This window comes from Lactuca sativa, chromosome 1, assembly GCF_002870075.4.
Source record: "Lactuca sativa cultivar Salinas chromosome 1, Lsat_Salinas_v11, whole genome shotgun sequence".
Classification (NCBI taxonomy): Eukaryota; Viridiplantae; Streptophyta; class Magnoliopsida; order Asterales; family Asteraceae; genus Lactuca; species Lactuca sativa.
In genome coordinates this window covers 234,863,058-234,884,718 of record NC_056623.2, presented here as the reverse complement: position 1 = coordinate 234,884,718, position 21,661 = coordinate 234,863,058, and positions in this window count along the sequence as shown.

The window sequence follows — 21,661 nt, the reverse complement described above, 5'->3', positions numbered from 1 at the left end:
TCTTTTGAAAGATGTTTATGTATTTATCTTGTGAACATGTAACGAATACAATTATGTAAACATTTTGGAAACTTTAATATATATGGTGGTGTGTACTTTCCTTTCTATGAACTGTTATGATACTGAATATGACGTCCTCCGCCCCCGAATGTTTCCGCCGTTCTGGTTTGGGGGTGTGACAGATTGGTATCAGAGCATTGTTTATAGTGAATTAAGTATATCAAAACCATTTTTTGGTATACAACTATAAACACAACTGGCCAAAAACACTCTGAGTAAGAGTCATACTTTTAAAATTAAATTTATTTAGTTTTTGTAAAGTAGGCATGCATTCATTTCATATTAATAACATGGTCAGTATCATAATTAGAACAATATAGAGGTATTGTAAATAGGTTGTGCAGTGCGGGTATGCCTTGGGACATGTAATCGGAACTGGGAAGAATGTAGCCTGATCAACTATATTTGTCCGAGAGCCTACTAACGTATGCCAAGGAGTGTCTGCAATGGACAACGAATTTAAAACTTACCAAACGCATATCGTTAAAGAATACTAAGGGAGTATTCGAATACCTACAACCATTAAACTTAAGGGTAAATTCCATGTGCTTTAGCTTACAGTCAATTCTTAACCTTATTCTCATATAGACTCAAATGGCCGGATTCCATCACCGCGGTGACCCCTACTACCCCAACCAAGGTAATGGAGAAAGGATAGAGAATGATCCTGAAGAAGGAATGCAATAAGAATCAGACTCAGATCCCGAGGACGATAACCTACCCTTAACGGCTCCAATTCAAAATCCTAATCCTCGACCGGAATTTCATGGCTCGACGCCCCTTTCGGCAACTAACCTGAATAGGTGGAGCCGCGAACAAGATCAACCCCTTCCATTCAACCGAGACCGAAGCTTCTACAATCTAAGCGAGGGAGGCTCAGCAGACAGAGCCCTCCCTATATTGGTTCGTCGGATTTCTCGCATTGGTGAACAAGGACGGACGACCATCCATCGAACTGAGGAGAATGATGCGAACACTGGAGTCAACACAGTTCGCATCCGACAGTTAGAATTAGCTCACGGAAGAATCTTAAATCGAAATGAAGCGTTGTAGAGAGAACTAACGGCAACTCAAACCGAAGTGATAGAACTTCGGGCACGCCAGGCAAGACATGAACTACGTCTGCTCGAGATGGAGTGTCAGTTGGCAGAATCTAAGCCCAAGTAGCCAGCTCGCGTAACAAATATTACCTGTCTGACTTCCAAAATTTTGTCATAACATAAGACCTCGGATAAAGTCCTTACTTTTCTTAACTTTGTAATCAGAGACCTTTAGATAGGTCAAATTTTCCTAACTACAAAATGTAACGCACCATGTTTTATAATATATATGATGTACTTCCTTTATTAAACCCTTTGCATGCCCCTCCAATTCATGAGTTCATCTACTCTCCTGATGAGTCAAACTAAAAACCCTATTCAAGGGTAAACCGAACTTCTGATATAACAAATCACTAATGCGCGACTTTCGAATCATTAAAACTTATAGTTTTTCTTGTTATTTCCTTAGCAGAACAATGCCTTCTCGTAGATCAGCACGTAGAAACGCAACCCCACCACCATCTCCCCAATATGACCCCAACATAGTTCAATCTGCTATCACTGCGGCAGTAACAGCTGCACTGTCTCAAGCAAACTTTAGCAGCGCAGCAAGGGCCGAAAATAATCAAATTACCAACGCAACCCCATTCCTACAATTGGACACCGCCACTTTGCAAGAAACAGTTATAGCCACCGTGGCAGCCATTATAGCGTACAATAACTCTGTCAACTCAAGCAGGGAAGGAAACGATATCAAAAATCCTAATCAAAGAAACAATCGAAGCCACCTACCAGTAGCTGCCTATAAGAATACCGCAAGGTACGAACACAAGAACATGAAACGAAAACCCTGGAGCAAGAGGGGAGGCAAATCAACTCAAAGAAATGCCAAAAAGCAATCAACAAACCATACCCCTACACCCAAAAGGTCGTACAACGACAACCAGCCTAAGTGCAACCGATGCAACTTTCATCATCATGGACCCTGCCGTGAATTGCATTGCGTTAGTTGCAATAGAAAGGGACACACCGTCCGCTACTGCAGAGACCTAGCCCAACTAAGTGCTCCAGCCACAAATGTAGGAGTAGACCGTGCTTGTTTTGAATGCGGAGTAACGGGACACTTCCGAAGGGACTGCCTGGAGTCAATCATCATGAATGATGGTGGAGGAGGCAGAGTATTCGCAATGGGCTAAGAGGAGGCTATTGCATACCCCACGGTTATTCTGGGTACATTTCTCCTCGATAACTTATTTGCATACATTCCATTTGATAGTAGGGACGCAGAGGAGTTCCGTGAGTCACAAGTTAAAAATCTACTCGAACAAACACCCTAATCATTAAACAAAACTTTCATAGTAGTAATAATGGAGAAAGACTAAAAAGCACTGAAAACACATAGGTAGAATGCACTATCCCATTAGCGAACGTCTTACAATGAGAAGTACCGACATCGGCATTTGACGTGGTTTGTTGTGGCCCTACCCATACCAGATCCATTAGTTATAAAAGACCCTTTCACTTTAACCATCGACTAACGAAACTTGATCGATTTATAACGGAAAACCCGACACAAATCCCAATTGGTTTCTAGTTTCAAAACCCCGAAGTACTCATGTGAGGAGTACTATATCTTTACAACCTTCCCGTAGTATCCCCCAACAGATCATTTAGAAATACCATGCATACAACAAGACAAATCCAAGCTCAGAAATTAGGAATGAATTCAACCATTAGCTGCAAAACGTAGCTGCCCTAATGCATCGAGTGAATAAGTTAACGTTTAGAAGAACATAAGTAAAAAAAACCCAAAACCACATAATCCCGATCGATCGAAGTGATAGGTGGAGTAATGAAGGACCACTGAAACACGTACATTAGGATCTAGATTCATAAAGGAACAAGAGGAACAAATGGACCAGAAGCACTCACGCCTGCCCGCAAGAGTTAGAGTCCCAGTCAAAATGCGAATTTCGGGACAAAATTCTCTCTAACGGGGGGATAATGTAACAACAGCAAAATTCAGGTCAAAATTTAAACTTTTTATAAAACCATAATTAAGTATACTAAGTGGTAGATATCGTAACAAGGTTTTCATACATATAAAGAACACACAAATCCGAGTTATAACGAAGAAGTTATGACCATTCTAAGATTTCCGACAAAACCGGCAACACCGATTAAACGAAAAACGCGAAGTTCCAATACAATAATTTTAAGCCTTAAATATCTAAGTGAAAGTAATAGATATCATTAAACCGTGAACATACATAAAAAGAACGTCCAAATCTGACTTCGTATGAGAAAGTTATGATTTTTCTAAATTACGGATATAGCAGTAGACAGCTAAAAACTCGAATCGGAGATCGAGCAACTTTTGGCCGGAATGACCTAAACGAGAATCGAAGGTCTCGACAATGGTAATTCAGTGGTAAAAAGTCTGGCAAAAACCGACGTCAGATAAAGAAGTTATGAATTTCTAAAAAAATTCCTTAATCACGACATTTTAAAAATAAATAATAAAAATAATTTCGAAATTTGCCGACGGAGTCTAAACAAAAGTTGTAGATCGTAGTCTCACCTTCGCGTGGATATAAAGAACATCGAGAACAGAGTTCGTATGAAGAAGATATGAATTTTAGAAGTTTGCTAAATAATAAAAATATAAATTTAATTAAGCCCCGGTATTATCCGAAGAACGAGTCAGCGGTCCGATCCCTCGTACGCCCAGCGTACCGTCGTACGCCCCGCGTACTCGGATGCTAGGCTCCGGATTGTCCACGTCGCTTCGATGCTTCTTCCGAGGATGCGGTAAGCCATGACGTCTCGTACGCCCTTCGTACGAGCATATGCCCCGCGTACGCGAGGCTTCCAGACCCTATAAAAGGGATGCAAAGGTGCCGGCCAAATTTGCTAATTTCCTTCCTTTCTCGCGCCGAAGCTCTGCGTTTCAACCCTCGGAGTCATCCCAAAGGTCCGGTTTTCATATCCAAGGTGGGAAGAAAGTTTTACACTCCCGAGACTCCCGATATTTTCCGAGAATCTCGAGAGATCCGCTTTCTCGAGTAGAAGTTCTGCTCGGTTTTCGTCACGCTTTCTTCAATCAATCAAGTGAGTTCATACCCCTGCAAACACACTTTAAATACGTTTTTAAATGCTTTTTATACTCTTTTAGGGGGGGGGGAATACAAGTAAACACACGACTAAAATCGTGTGAAACATCGATCTTTTGATATACTTTTCATACTGTTGTTTTAACTATCTTATGAAGTTATTATCATGCAAAACACCTCACAACACAGCTTTACCCTCTTGGGATACAATATGTTTTATAAATAGAAATATGTTTTATTTATACATTTACATACAAATACATCATATCAAGGGTAACCATCGTTTCTAAACCGTTTTATACATTCAAAGAACTTATGATTTATGCTTTATCAAACATTGTGAAAAAGGATAAACTTTGCATACAAAACTACCACTTTAATACAGACTTAGTTGAGAATCCATGAGACGTGTACATCTTCAAATCATACGTTTTTGCTGAAAGGTACCGCTTCAAGTCCTGTCTATAACCAGAGTCTCCCGTTCGGAGAACGTGTCAAATGTGTATAGATCTATACGGGAAGTCATGATCTCGTGCCCTGACTGTTAGCTACAGTCCGTCCTTTGGGGTGACAGTTTGTCATAACGCTACGACGCCTGAAGAACGTCGCTACAGGCATATTATGTTGAGTATGGTTATAAAACTCACCGGATATACAATTATTATGGTATTATGCTTTTATGAACGAGTAGCTATTAAAACTATTCTTCATCTAACAAGTGCGATCTTCGTATAGCATTATTATATAAAACTATGACACAACTTTTAAGCACGTCGGTTGCTTGCGATTTTCGGTCTTAGAGACTGCCAGTCATGTTAGGAAAATAAGGGTTTTTCCTGTATACAAACCAAACAACTAATAGGAAAATAACGGATTTTCCTGGTGCAATTATTTACAACTTATAACACGAACATTCATATGCATTTCATACTTTTATAAGAAAATAAGGGTTTTTCATGGAAAACACAACAATTCATATCTCAATTATTAGGGAAAATACAGGATTTTCTGGATCTAATACATTCATTTTCAACACAACGAATCATAACTCTTTACATTTGAAATACTGAGTTTTCTGGAAAACATACACGAACTTTCGAATGGCGTACATTTTCTCAAAACACTACTCATGAACTCACCAACTTAATTGTTGACACTTTTTCTTTGAAATAACTTGTATTCTCAGGGAACCGCTAAGCAGATTTGGAAATCAACTTTTGGGGATTAATGTGGTGACGTTAATTACTTCTTTTGAAAGATGTTTATGTATTTATCTTGTGAACATGTAACGAATAAAATTATGTAAACATTTTGGAAACTTTAATATATATGGTGGTGTGTACTTTCCTTTCTATGAACTGTTATGATACTGAATATGACGTCCTCCGCCCCCGAACGTTTACTCCGTTCTGGTTTGGGGGTGTGACACTATTGTTGTCGGATTATTCAAGCAAGGGCATATAGGTGTCCCACGATTTACCGAAGTCGATGACACATGCTCTTAACATGTATTCCAAAGTCTGGATGGTTCTCTCACTCTATCCTTTTGTCCGAGGGTGGTAAGTTGTACTCATATCCAGCTTAGTTCCTAGAGCTATCTATAGTGACTATCAAAACCTCGAAGTGAACCTGCTATCTCGATCGAAGATAATGGACACAGGTACCCCGTGCAGTCGAACTATCTCTTGAATGTAGATCCGTGTGTGTCTTTCCATCTTGAAGGTTTCTTTGATTGACAGGAAGTGAGTAGATTTCGTCAATCGATCGATTATTACCCAGATGGGGTCGTACCCACTCGGAGATTTGGGTAATTAGGTAATGAAATCCATAGTAATCCTCTCCCACTTCCACTCAGGTATCTCTGGCTGCTGAAGCAAACCTAAGGGCTTCTGATATTCGACCTTCACCTTGGCGTAAGTCAGACACTTACCTACGAAGGTAGCGACCTATGCTTTTATGTTTGGCCACCAATATGCTTTCTTGAGATCAAGGTACATCTTATCCGATCCTAGGTGAACGGAGTATCTAGTCTTGTGAGCTTCGTTCATGACAACCTCCCTATATCCACCAAACTTTGGGGTCCAGATCCAGTTCATGAAATAGTAGACTCTGTCTCCCTTGATCTCTAAGTTTTTCTCCATTCCTATCAAGGCTTCATCCACCACGTTCTCTGGTTTCAAGGCTTCCAACTGAGCCTCTCTGATTTGTGTGGATAAGTGGGAATGGATAGTCATAGTAAGTGCTTTCACACTGCGACCTGAGTACTCTTTTCGGCTGAGGGCATCAGCTACCACATTGGCCTTGTCGGGACGGTAGCGTATTTCACACTCATAATCACAGAGTAGTTCTACCCATCACCGTTGTCTCATATTCAACTCCTTCTGATCGAAGATGTGTTGTAGGCTTTTATGGTCAGTGAAAAGTGTGCACTTGGATCCGTAGAGGTAATGTCTCCATATTTTCAATGCGAAGATCACTGCTCCCAACTCCAGGTCGTGAGTTGTACAATTTACTTCATGTGCCTTCAGCTGCCTTGAGGGATAAGCAATAAGCTTTCCTCGTTGCATAAGCACATAGCCTAAGCCATGGTTGGATGCATCGCAGTAGACAACGAAGTCCTCCATCCCTTCGGGTAGAGACAGGATAGGTGCGATGCACAGGGCTTGCTTCAATGTCATAAACATAGTGTCTTGTCTTTCACTCCAACAGAAGGGTACGCCTTTCTATGTAAGAGTGGTTAAGGGTTTGGCAATTCTAGAGAAATTCTGGATGAACCTGCGATAATAGTCAGCAAGACCCAAGAATTGACGGATTTCTGTGGGCGTCTTCGGTGCTGACCAGTTCTCTATTGCTTTGATTTTGGACAGGTCTACGTGTATGCCTTCCTCACTTACCACGTGACTTAGGAAGGTTACTTTTCGAATCCAGAATTCGCACTTAGAGAATTTAGTGTATAGCCTCTCTGTCCTTAGAGTTTCCAGCACTAATCTCAAATTCTATTTGTGATCTTCGTCTCTTTTGGAATAAACAAGTGTATCATCGATGAATACAATAATGAACTTGTCCAGGAAAGGACAGTACACCCGATTCATCAGGTCCATGAATATTGCCGGTGCGTTGGTTAGACTGAAGTTCATAGCGACCATATCAAGTCCCATTTTTGCTATTTTAGGAACATCACCCTCGTGGACTCACAAGTGATGGTACCCTGATCTGAGGTCTGTTTTGGAGAAATAGTTGGCTCCTTGAAGCTGTTCAAAAAGGTCATCGATCCGAGGAAGAGGATAACGGTTTTTGATGGTGAGTTTTTTCAGTTCGTTGTAGTCAATGCACATCCGAAAAGATCCATCCTTCTTTTTCACAAATAAAACCGGGGCTCCCCAGGGTGAGGAACTCGGTCTGATGAATCCTTTGTTGAGCAACTCATTGAGCTAACTGGATAACTCTTGCATTTCTCCTAGTGCTAGGCGATATGGGGATTTAGTTACGGGGGTAGCTCTGGGGATTAAGTCGATGCAACACTCGACTTGGCGTTCAGGAGGGATTCCCGGAAGCTCTTCAGGAAAGACATCCGGAAAATTGCAGACTTCGGGGATGCTCTCGAGGTCCTTAACTTCCTGCTCCTTGTTAACAACATGGGCTAGGAATGCATGACAATCCTTTTGCAGGAGCTTTTGGGCTTTATGCACGAAATAATGCAAAGGTTTGAGCTGAGTTTATCACTATAGATCATAAGGGTTTCTCCAGAGGCAAGGTTGAGACGGATAGTTTTTTCGTAACAAAGAATATCAGCACGATTGGGGCTCAACCAATCCATGCCAATGATGACATCGAAACCATTTGATGGAAACTGGCATAAGGTCGATGGGAAAGGAATGATCGTTTAGGGTAAGGGTACAGCCGATGAATATGTCGTTGGTGCTCTCTTTCTCACGGTTAGCCATCTCGACGGTAAATGTTTTGGTTAGAGGTTGAGGTTTACGTTTGAGGAGATGTTTGAATGCATGACTAATAAAACTTTTCTCCGCACCAGAATCGAAAAGAATGCATGCATAAGAGTTGTCGAGAAGAAACGTACCCATAACAATGGTAGGGTCAGCAACTGCCTCCTTTTATCCCATCACTAGAACTCTCTCAATGTTTCCAGTTGTTGCAACCTTGGGGCAGTTTCTCTTGTAGTGCCCGACCTCGCCACAACCATAACAGACCAGACCAGCACCTGTTCCAAGTGCCTGATTGGTTGGTTGAACTGGTGCCTTGCAGAATTTAGCAGTGTGTCCCTTCTTGCCACAACTTTTTCACGACATCTCACGACACTACCCATGATGATGAAAGTTACACTTCTTGTATCATGGCAGATTTCCAGCATATCCACTAGTAAGTGCTTGAGTTGCAGGAGCAGTGACATGAGTAGTGGCAGTGTGGATTGCCACAGTTTGTTGCTTCTTGGAGGGCTCCTGCGAAAACCGGCCCTTTCGCTGCTTCCAAAACTTTTTTTTCTCGCCACTTCCTTTCGCTAGTTCGGGAGCAGGTGTTACTTTATCCAAATCAACCCCGTGATCTATGAGGGTCTGTGTCAGGCACTTGGCACTGTCAAAAGCGATTGGCCTGGCAGCTAAGACATTCCCTTGGGTTGGGGGCGTCAATCCCCAAATGTATCTCTCTATCTTCTTGCTTTCCGAGGTGACCATTCCTAGGCAAAGAAGTGCTAGGTCTTCAAACCTAGAAGTGTAGGCAACAATGTTGGCACCCTTCATTTTTAGTTTCCATAGTTCATGCTCCAGTTTCTGTATTTCGCCTTGTGGATAGTACTCGACAAGCATGAGCTCTTTCAAGTTCTCCCAACCCATAGCATTTGCTACTGGCAGGGTTAGGGATTTGACCCGACTATTCCACCAGGTCAATGCTCTGTTGGTGAAAGTGCAAATGGCGAATTTCTCCTTGTTGGCTTCAGAACAGGAAAAGATTTAGAATATAGACTCGATCTTCTTGAACAATCGAGTCAAGGCAATAACACCTCCAGTGCGATCGAAGGACGTGGGTTTGGCATTCATGAAGTCCTTGTAGGAGCACTCCTTCTGCTACCCTTGAATTCCTTCATGACATTGGGAATGATTACCACTCCCAGAACCACAAGAGCCACCAGAATTTATTTGTGACAAAGCAGCAATCACAACAGTAGTAATGGCTGCCTGGAACATTGCAGGGTCGAATTGAGGAGGTGGTGGTGGCGTTGGATCCGTTGAGTATTTGTTGTTCTTTTTTTTGGGTCTTTTCTTTGGAGCCATCTTGTTCTATATTATGAAGAACAAGATGATAAGTCCCTTTTTACTTCAGAATCAAGAGATATGAAACAAGGTATATCTCTATATGATAGATAAAGTGTTCTACCAAGCGATAATAGGAAAGAGTTATTATGCAAGTAAACTATTGCTAGGAAAGAATGAGTAGCAACACTTAGAATGAATTTCTACAATATATTTGGTTCTGACTAAAATACTCCTATAGTATTTTATGTTTGAATGGTTCTGTTCTATTGATATCTTGTGGTAGGAATACTTGGTAAGTTTTAGGCCTACTGCAACACCACAGTCACTCCCAAGCACATGTTGGTCATGTCTTGAATGAATATAGTTGATCAGGTTATATTGACCCTAGCCATGATTACATAACTGCCCAGGTTTAACCACAGTGTCCAACATCCAAATACTTTTGTTTTGTTATACTAATGATATTGTTTCTGGTATGTAGGTATACTGGTATACGTCTTGTGAAAATACTTATATTTTGAAAGCATACTTTTAGTTCAAAGCAATTCAGCCCCTTAGTGTTTATAGTTGTATACCATGTAAAGTTCGGTATACTTAGTTCAATATAAACAATAGCTCTAATACCAATCGGTCACACCCCCGAACCGCCAGAAAAACAACGGCGGAAGGTCCGGGGGTGGGTGATGTCATACGTAGTATCACAACAATCGTATCATTGCAATCAAAGTAAAAAAACAACCATTACATTACAATATGAATATTTACATCTATTTGGAAACATAGTTTGTATCTATTAGTTTAAACATAGGATGAAGATGAGACTCAAAAAATGCTCCGTCATTTCCAAAGGCTGGCAATGTACTTGTCTATCATTGCCCTGAGAATACAAGCGGTTTTGAAAACGTATCAGCATAAAGCTGCTGAGTTCATAAGCATGTTTTTGTATTGAAAACTACTCACTGGGTTTGTATAAATAGTTTCTTTTCATATAGTAAAATGTCTATTGTATCGAAAACCATCGTTATCAAGTTCTGAAATATGTATGCATGCTCTCCAAGAAAACCCAATATTTTCAAACATGTTTGTTGGTTTCTGTATGAAAAGTATGTTTCATTTGAAAACCCTAGTTACCACCAGTATGTAGTGTACGATCTATTTTGAAAACCTTGGTTACCACCACTATGTCGTATAAGTTCCGTTCGAAAACCCTGGCTACCACCAGTACGTAGTGTATGATCTGTTTGAAAACCCTGGTTGCCACAACTATGTAGTATAAGTTCCAATCGAAAACCTTGGCTACCACTAGTACGTAGTGTATGATCTGTTTGAAAACCCTTGTTACCACCATTATGTAGTATAAATTCCATTCGAAAACCCTGGCTACCACCAGTACGTAGTGTATGATCTGTTTGAAAACCCTGGCTGCCACCAATATGTATAGTAGTTTTATTATTTAAAATAAAACCAAAGATTGTGTCCCCGAAATACCCTCCAGTAAGTAGATATGTAGTTTTATCAATTAAAATAAAACTATAAAAGAAAGAGATCGCGTAAACAAAGGTTAGTTTATACTTATTGTAAGTTCGTATAAGCATGCTAATATGAATGATGACCGCCTTGACGTTTTTTCAGGCGTCGTACAGTTACAAAATTTGTCACCCCAGGCGTGCCCGCCTAACTATAGCTATCAGTTCAGGTGTGGGATTGTCGGTCCAGAATAGATCTATTCACAAATTTTAAGCTCTCCCTCCAGGAGACTCTGGTTATACTTAAGGTGAGGATTTACTGGTACCCAAGGGGCATAACGAAGATAAGTCTCATAATCCTGTATTAACTAGTTTACATGTTGTTCAATTGTTCTCGAGTTCGAAATCGTTTGTAACGGTGTAGAGTATAAATAATTATACACAAAATAATTATTTAGTAAGATACTCTAGTTTTGTATTCGTAGTAATGGAGAAACTAAATATGACATAGTTTATATATTTGACTTTGTATGAAGTTCGAATCTGTAAAAACTAGTAATGAAATCCCAAACTATACCTATTATAGTTTGAATGGTCTGTTACGTTCATGTACTGTTTTGAAAAGTATGCAATTATGATTAGAAAACGTCCCTTGTGCTCCGCATGTTACAAAAAGGGATAAAGTATCTAAATGTTTGATAGAAAACCGTTGTAATTGCATCAGTTTTTAAGTTATGAAAACCTTTATGTGTGGCTTGTATTCTCCCCTAAAAACATGAAAAACTCAGAAAAAGCATAGGGGTATGCACTCACAGTTTAACGTAGGATTCGAGTGTACGATCGATATGGATGTTGAGTGTCAACTGATGTTTCGTACGCAAGTGGATCCTATTAACATATGGTAACACATATACGTATTAGATTAGGGTATTTCATGACTAAACATGACGGGAAACCACCCTAAGGTCTTGGAAATGCTTGTACTAAGTGTTCTAGGTCTCACACTTAGTGTTTTTTGCAAGTTTAAGGCCAAATATGAGCATTAAAGTGGGTGTATGGCCATAAAGATGGATGTGCGGCCGACAGGGTGTGTGTGCGGCCAGAGTGTGTGGTCAGGACATGTGTGCGGCTGCATACAAGATTGTGCGTCCGTCCAGAGGGTGTGTGCGGTCAGAGAGTGCGGCCGTACACCTTCAAGTGATGAAGAACACAAAAAACATGGAGAGTTTCAGGCTTAAATTAAGGTGTTTCACCTATATAATAAGCTAAATGATGGAGTTGTTCTCGTTTTTTATGCCTTTGGTGTGTTCTTGAATGAGGATTTTAGAGAGAGAAAGTAGAGTGCAGCCAAGGATGGAAAAGATTGAATGAAGGTTTCACCTCCTATATATAGAGGGGAGTGTGTGGCCAGGGCATGGGTGTGCGGCCGCACACCCATGTGTGCGGCCGTACACACTTCTCAGGAGGGTGTATGGCCAGGTTTTGACTCTGAACGTTGTGTTGACTCATTCCCGATCTTATTTCCGGCATTACTTAAGCTTAGAACACTTATACGAACCGTTAAACAGTGTCAAAAAGTGACAAAATCGAATTTAGCATTGATAAAGTTGACCAATCATACATAATGAAAGTTTTGGGTTGTCACATTCGGTTCCCCTCTGACGACTTCGCCTACGAGATCCTCGGCCGAACCTCCTTCGGTTTTCATCAAACAACTGAACATCCCTTCGGTTCTAAGCATCTAAAGACCTAACCGTTAGCCCTGATCTTGGATTTTCACAGATTTCGCCTTCTTTTCCTGGTTTTCGATCCTTTTCGCGTTTTAAGCTTGTTTTCATGATTTTAACGTGGGATTTTCACCCAAACTCATATTTTGGCATATAAGACCCTAAATATTCATAATTTCATCACAGTTTGAGGGAAATCTTTGTCCAACAATATAATCTATGGGGTAAGATATTGAGGTGGAGTGTTGACTTTTCCATAAAGCAAAGACACAAGCTACCTCCCATACCCACCCCATGACATTCTTATGTCACTATTCACATCAGCCTTTTCTACTCATTGTACCCTTATTCTTCTTCAACAAGCTACCTTTACCTTCACCAACTCAAGGGGTCAATACATCTCACATCTCCTAGATCCTTTTCACTCCCACCATAAAGAAATACACTTTTCTCTCTCCTTCTCTTTCCTGGAACTCGAAAATCTACAGGAAGTTTTTGAACTTCTCATTCACTCTTGGTAAGTAACCTCATCCTACATTTGATTATCTTACACCCTTTCACTCAAATCATGGATTCCTTACACAAATATGATCATATTTGTTCATAGAATATTCGAATCTTCAAGCATCTCCCAAGTGTTCTTGACTTGGAAACCTCACTTCTTCCACATTCATCTTAGGGAATCCCTCAAGGTGAGTTCATAACCCTACATTTTCATGTTTTCTACAATTTTTAGGGGAGAATAGAAGTTAAATTACTGAAACCTTAACAAAACTCAAACATCATCTTTCCACAGGAAAGTTTAGTTCCATTCACAGAATGTTTTGGACACCTTAAACATTTTTGTTTTCAAAACTGAACTAGATGAAAATAGTTTAGGTTTATACTTTAAAATGACTACTTGCACATATTCACACAAGTTTTCTACAATTTATGGTGATTTTTACAAAATTGTCTATCATTGTACCTACGAATTCGGACTAGTCTGTGAATATGAACATTTTCACACCAGTCAGAGACTTCTAAAAATCATAATAAAATTTTATGAACAAACTAGACACATTTTATAAACTATAAGAGTTTACGGATTCAATTTTGCACTTCGTATGATTTTTCAGTGATTTTTCTAAAACAGTGCAGAAATGTTAAAAATGAATTAACAACTTATAACTTTCATAACACTTTGTAACATGTTTGAGCAAAGTGTTAAACTTTGATGACTTCTTATTTTGTATGTGTTTTTCTGTTGTGATATAATTATATAACACAAAATATTCACTGAATAGTAAGAGTCCTTTATCATTACAAATAATACAAGATGAGGCATAATAAACATAGTTATGTTTTCGCTATACATTCTACTTACACATAAAAGGTTTCATATACATTACAAACAATTATGATAAACTACAATAGGTATAGTTTATGTTTCATATACATTACAAACAATTTTGGTAAACAATAGTAAGTATAGTTTATGTTTCATATACATTACAAACAATTATGATAAACTATAATAGGTATAGTTTATGTTTCATTTACATTTCGAACTCATTACCAAAGGTTTTCATTTACTATAAACGGGGTATGAAAACAAAGTACCAGGTTTATACAAAAAGGGATACATTACAAAGTTACGGGTCTTCATATAAATGGGGTACAAATACAAAGTACCGGGTTTATACAAAAAGGGGTACATTACAGAGTACCGGGTCTTCATATAAACGGGGTATGAATACAACGTACCGGGTTTATACAAAAAGGGGTACATTACAAAGTACCGGGTTTTCATATAAACGGAGTACGAATACAAAGTACCGGGTTTACACAAAATGGTTTTTATGATATTAAAACTACGTTTAATCTAGAATTGTTAGTTTTCAGCTATAATTGCTAAGTGTACATGTTAGACTTATATATGAATTTAGTCGCAATCAACTTAGAGTTGGTGGGCCTGCCTTATTTCCTATTTCTTGTTTGGTTGGGGACCTAGAGTAGACCCATTATATTCGACAATTTATTTAACTTAAATTTTATATAACTTATATACATTGGGTGATTATAGAAGGAATCTACGGGTCTTTCTAGGGTACATTATTGCATAACATAGGAGCTTTCATTTCACATTTCATAAAGGGGAATATTGGATTTTTCTGGAACAAAAATTAATTTTACATGGAAAGAATTTCAACACCACATACAAAAGCTTATGAACTCAACAACTTAATTATTGACACTTTTTCAAAACTACTTGTATTCTCAGGAAATCAATGAACCGGGTAAAAAACAGCTTTTGAGGATGGGACGCTCAAACATCAAACATTTCATTTTCTCATCATAATGTAATTGATTTTGAAATATGTGAACACATGCTATGATGTAACTTTTTCAATTATATTTATGATGGTGGTATTTACTTGAGCACTATTATACTCGTTGTTATGATACTACACATGAAGTCCGCCACCCCCAGACGTTTCTGCCATCCTTAGTTTGGGGGTGTGACAATATCAACACATACACATCAAGATTCTCTAACATTCACCCCTATAATCTTGATGATCTTGTCCCATTTCTTTTGCTAACTGAATCCTTATGACTTAATCTTGCTCCTTGCTTTAAGAACACAAAGTTCTTATCTCTTTCTCTTGCTAAACTCTCTATTTTCCTGCTCATACTTCTCAGGCCTCTTGCTTCTTGCATTTTGTTTCTTGTTTGCTAGTTTCTACAAACCCAAAACTCTCTTCTTGCTATGATTGTCTTTCTTGCTACTTGCTACAGACTACGTGACAGCCCTTCTTTCTTGTTACACTTGCTATTGTTCATACAGAAAATTATGCTGCTTCCTTCATTCTTTCTTTCTTTCTTCTTTCTTCTTTCCTCTTTCCACTTTCTTCTTTCTTCTTTCTGCCTTTCTGTCTTTCTTCTTTCTTCTTTCTTCATTCTTCATTTTTCTTTCTAATTTGCTATTGTGCAATAGTCTTTCTTCTTTCTGCTACAAACTAAGTTTGAGCCTTCCTCTTAGCTGTAACTAAGTAATTTTTGGTCTTCAAAACTTCTGGGGTTTTCACTTGACTCAACCCCTTCATCTTTTTCTTCTTCTTTTTCTTTTTCTCTCCCTTCACCATTTTATCTGCTGATCTCACATACTTTTTCTTTTTCGTTCTCAGCATTGTAGCCAAGGGCTACTCCTCCTTTCTATACATCGAAACTCAAACTTGCTTCAACCTGATCTGATACCAAATGTTGGAAAAACAGGCCCTCAAATCACTCTTTTAGGTAACACACACTTAGAGAGATATATGTATGCAGAAAGCAAATATGAAGAAATGAAAGTAATATGGACTCAAAGTTGCTGCACTCTCTCCATATTCAGAAAAAAGGGCTATATATATAGCCTACAAGTACCTAACGGAAGCAAACAAAAACAATCTAAAAACTAGCTAACACTCCTTAAGACTAGGACACTTTAGTGACCAAGTACATTCATGTGCATTTCCCTTGATCTGCTCAACCACCTTTATTCTAAAGCTAAATAAAACAAATACTAAATATTAAACCATACACATCTAGATTCTCCAACAATCATTATTCACATTTTTGGTAAAAAAAATCTTGAAATTTATACTAAATGCACCAGCCACCATGTAAATTGGAAAAAAAGAAAAAAGAACTTGCTTGAATGAATGTTTCGTCTCTTGTAAATACTCCTCCTCCTGCACTGTCACACCCCGAAAACCGAAGGCGGAAACATTTCCGGGGTTGACTCCACGTTGAGTATCGAATCCAATGCACATAGTAAGTAAAGTAAAACAACCATTACATTACATATAGAAAGTTTACATTTGTTTCAAAAGTAAGTTGTACAGTTGTGATACATAGTATATATAAACAAAATGAGACAAGTCTTCCGTGCACACCGTCTTCGAACAAAAGGATCTTCGGTACCTGTCTAACACTGACCTGAGAATACAAGCGGTTTGAAAATCAGCATAACGCTGGTGAGTTCATAAGCGATTTTGTTTCGTGAAAAATGTACAATTTTTTCCTTTCCGTTTTCTGAAAATGTTACACACATCAAGAAAATCCCATATTTTCTTAAAAGGTTGGTTATTGATTCCCAAAACGTAATGTAAAGTTGTAGACTGAAAACATGTTTACTTTTATGAAATGTAAGTTATCTGGTTTGTTACACTTTTTTGGTTATGTACAAATGTTCCTAGGAAAATCTCATATTTTCCTGAATGTTGGTTACCAACTGTGAAAGATGTATTTTGAAAAAAACTGGTTATCTTGTGAAATGTATTAGTTTTAACACGTATATAAAACTAATATTTACTAAGTAAGTTGTTTACTTTATTCATTATTACTATTAAGTAAATTTATGTTATCCTAATTGCGAGTTCCATAACCATACAATAGACTAGATATGGCAATAAGTAGTCCACATCACCTTATGACTTTCGTCACCCTTGAACCATTTCGGTTCGGCTGTAGCTAGCAGCCAGGTGTGGGGTAGTCAGCCCCGTATAGATCTATACACTCAAGTCACGCTACCTATCTCAGAGATTCAGGTTACGGGGGACGGTCCTCCACTCGCATATCTCTGTGGAATGTTCACCGAGGACGTGTCTCCAATTATATAGGACTAACAAATTTACTAGTAATAATACGATAATCCTCCACTCGCGTATCTCTATGGAGTGTTACCGAGGACAAAACAGTGTATAAAGTTTTATGTTCAAAGTTTCTAAAGTTATGCTTTTTAACTGATAAAAATGTGGAAACCATTTGTGAAATAATAAACATAACAGCTTATAACTAATTTCACAAATAATGTATATGATTACCCTGCAAGTTTCAAACGGTTATCGGTTGTGATTATGAGTATTAAAAGCATATAAGTTTTGAAACATACACATGTAAAAAAAATTTAATTACAAGTAATCCCTTGTACTTTGTTTGTATCCCCCCCTGAAAACATTGAAAAACCATTGAGAAAGGGTAGGGGTATGAACTCACCAGACGAGAAGACGCAACTGTTTCGGACACTAAACGTTGGTTCGAGGCTTGATTACACGCAAGATTCCTATGTAATATGAAATAATATCCAAATATATCTAATTAGATTTAAAAATACTAATTAGATGAGATACTACATTCCAATGAGCGAAAACACTTCAAAACGAGTGTTTGGAGTGACCCGGGTGACATCTACGGACGTGTAATGATGCGAGGAACTTGGGAATTGAGTTTACACTTCAAGATTAAACTCCCTAATGAGTTTTCGGCCATATATCCCATACATACATGAGTTCACGGCCGTGAACTCATGATTGGGTGATTTAGGGTGCCAAATAGCTTCAATGCACATGGGGAATGTTGGAATGGATTTTTCTAAAGCCTAGGAATGGATTGCATGAACATATACACCATTTATGTGAGTTCACGGCCGTAAACATGGAGTATACGGCCGTATACTCCCCCAAGCTCAATCCATAATAATTTTGTGAGGCTTAGGACAATCACATGTGATTCTAACTAATTTTCCAAGCCTTGGTATGAATTTAGGGTACCATTTGACATGTATAAAGGAGTTTACGGCCCATGAACATGTTCTTGGGTTGCCTTGGCTGTAAACACCTAATTGGAGGGTGTTTGACATGTTTAAGGTCCCCAAACTATTTTTAGATGATTCTAGGATTTATTACAAGGCTTTTGGTGGAGTTGTATGGCTTTCTAACATGTTTAAATGCGTTTACTCCCCATGAATGAGGAGTTTACGGCCCAAGCTTGTTCCTTGGCCGTAAACTCTTACTTGCTCCTCAAAATTCATGTTTAGGGTGTTATAAGTCCGAATTTGTAAGCCATAAGGTCGTATCTAAGTCCAAATGTTGGTTTGGAGGGGTTAAATTGCTCAAAAACCCATGTTTTATGTGTTTACGGCCCAAGCATGCTCCTTGGCCGTAAACACATGTTCCAGGTCCAAATTGATAAATTAAACACGAATTTGAAGGCCTAAGAGGTTAAACAACAAGTTGGGGATGTTACCTCAAAGATTTGGAGCCTTAATTCAATGTTTTGGACCTTAAATCATTGGTATCAGAGCCCTTGTTTATAGTGAATGAAGTATACCAAACCTTACATGGTATAAAACTATAAACACTAAAGGGCCTAAGTGCTCTGAACTAAAGGTATCCTTCAAAATATAAGTATTTTCAAAAATATACAAGTATACCGAACCGTCGAGATCCGTAACTACAAGTAGAACAAAACATAAGTAAATGGGTGTTGTGTATTGCGGTTAAACCTGGACAGTTATGTAGTCGTGTCTAGGATCAATATAGCCTGGCAAACTATATTCATTCAAGACACGGCCAACATGTGCTTGGGAGTGACTGTAGTATGCGGCATGCCTAAAACATACCCTAATACCACAAACATCAAGTCAGTGTCGTAGCGAATCATGAAATACTATGTGGGTATTTGTCGAGCCAATCCTTTGTAGAAATCTTCGTTCACGTATAGATCCTTGATCATTCCGTTAGCGATAGTTTACCTGCTTTGATAACTCTTTCATGCTTTATCGCTTATTCGGAATATATATCTGTCATATCTCTCGATTCGATTCAGAGGACTTATCATCCTCTCTTTCTTGATCTTATTAGATCAAGATGCCTCCAAGAAAGAGACCCAGCTGAAAGACCAACAACCCTCTGCCACCACCTCCTCCTGAATTTGACCCCGTGGTATTTCAGGCAGTTGTTACCGCCGCGGTGGCAGCTACTATGTCTCAATTGAACACCGGTGGTTCAGGTGCTTCGGGAAGTGGTACTCAAACTCAGGATCAACAAAGCAATCAGGGACACCGAAAAGAGGGTTCCTATAAGGATTTCATGAATGCAAAACCAACATCCTTCGATGACACTGGAGGTGTCATTTCCTTATCCCGATGGTTCGAGAAAATCGAATCCATCTTTGAAATCTGTGCCTGTGCAGAATCTGATAAGGTCAAGTTCGCATCTTGTACCTTCATTAATAAAGCCTTGACTTGGTGGAATGGCCGAGTCAAATCTCTGACCCTACCCGTAGTCAACGCCATGGGCTGGGAAGCCATAAAAGAACTCAAGATAGCCGAATACTGTCCCCGTGGTGAAATGCAGAAACTAGAGCACAAGCTCTAGAACCTGAAGATGAAGGGTTCCGATATTGCTGCATACACTTCTCGATTCGATGATCTCGCACTTCTCTGCCCGGGATTGGTCACTCCTGAAAGTAAAAAGATAGAAAAGTTCATCTGGGGGCTGACCCAACCAACAAAGGGAAACTTCTTAGCTGCACGTCCAGATACCTATGATAGTGCCAAGAGTTTAGCCCAAACCCTAATTGATCACAGTGATGACGTCGAGGAAACCACCACCGCTTCTGAGCCGACCAAGAGGAGTGGTGAGAAAATAAAGTTCTGGAAGAAGAAGAAGGGTCAATATTCTCAAGGATCCTCCAAGAGACAGCAGACTGTAGCAGTCCATGCTGCTACTACCCCCGTTGCTGCTGCTTCTGTTGTGGGATCCACAGCTCCAACTCCTACTAGCAGATATGTTGGTAATCTTCCTCTGTGTGACAAGTGCAAATATCACCACAACCCCGGCCCCTGCCGAGAACTATCTTGTACCAATTGTGGTAAGAAGGGGCATACGGTCCGATTATGTAAAGCTCCGGCCCAATCGGCCAATCAATCATCTGGAGCAGGCGTTGGTCAAGCCTGCTATAACTGTGGAGAGGTTGGGCGCTTTAAAAGGAACTGCCCCCAAGAAATCAACAACAGATAATACTGGGAGAGTCCTAGCCATAGGATAGGAGGAAGCAGTCGCTGATCCCACTATAGTCTCGGGTACGTTCCTTCTTGACAACTCATATACTAGTATTCTTTTCGATTCGGGCGCTGAAAGAAGCTTTATTAGTCATTCGTTCAAACATAAACTAAAACATAATCCCCAACCTTTAACTGAAACTTTTACCGTCGAGATGGCTAATGCTGAGAAAGAAAGTGCCAGTGAAGTGTTCGTAGGTTGTACCCTCACCCTGAATGACCATTCATTTCCCATTGATCTGATGCCAGTTTCCATAAAGAGTTTTGATGTCATAATTGGCATGAATTGGTTGAGTCCCAATCATGCTGATATCCTCTATTTCGAAAAAGCCATCCGTCTCAACCTTCCTTCGGATCAAACTCTCGTAATCTATGGCGATAAACTCAGTTCCAATCTTCGTATCATTTCCTGCATCAAAGCACAAAAGCTCATGCGAAAGGAGTGCATTGCATTCTTAGCCCATGTAATCAACGAGAAACAGGAAGTTAAAGACCTCGCGAGCATCCCCGAAGTCTGTAACTTTCCTGATGTATTTCCCGAAGAGCTTCTAGGAATCCCTCCCGAGCGTCAGGTCGAGTTCCGTATTCACCTAATTCCTGGAGCTACCCCTATGGCAAAATCTCCGTATCGCTTAGCTCTAGCAGAAATGCAGGAGTGATCCAGCCAACTCAATGAGTTGCTTAGTAAAGGATTCATTAGACCGAGTTCCTCACCCTGGGGAGCTCCGGTATTGTTTGTCAAGAAGAAAGATGGATCCTTCCGGATGTGTATTGACTATCGCGAGCTGAACAAGTTGACCGTCAAAAACCGATATCCTCTTCCACGAATAGATGACCTCTTCGATCAACTCTAGGGAGCCATTTACTTCTCGAAGATAGATCTTCGGTCCGGGTACCATCAGCTACGAGTTCATGAGAGTGATGCTTCCAAAACAGCTTTTAGAACTTGGTATAGACACTACGAATTCGTAGTGATGCCCTATGGTCTAACCAACGCACCGACAGTGTTCATGGACCTGATGAACCGGGTGTGTCGTCCTTATCTGGACAAGTTTGTCATTGTATTCATTGATAACATACTTGTCTACTCCAGAAGCGAAGAAGACCACAAACAG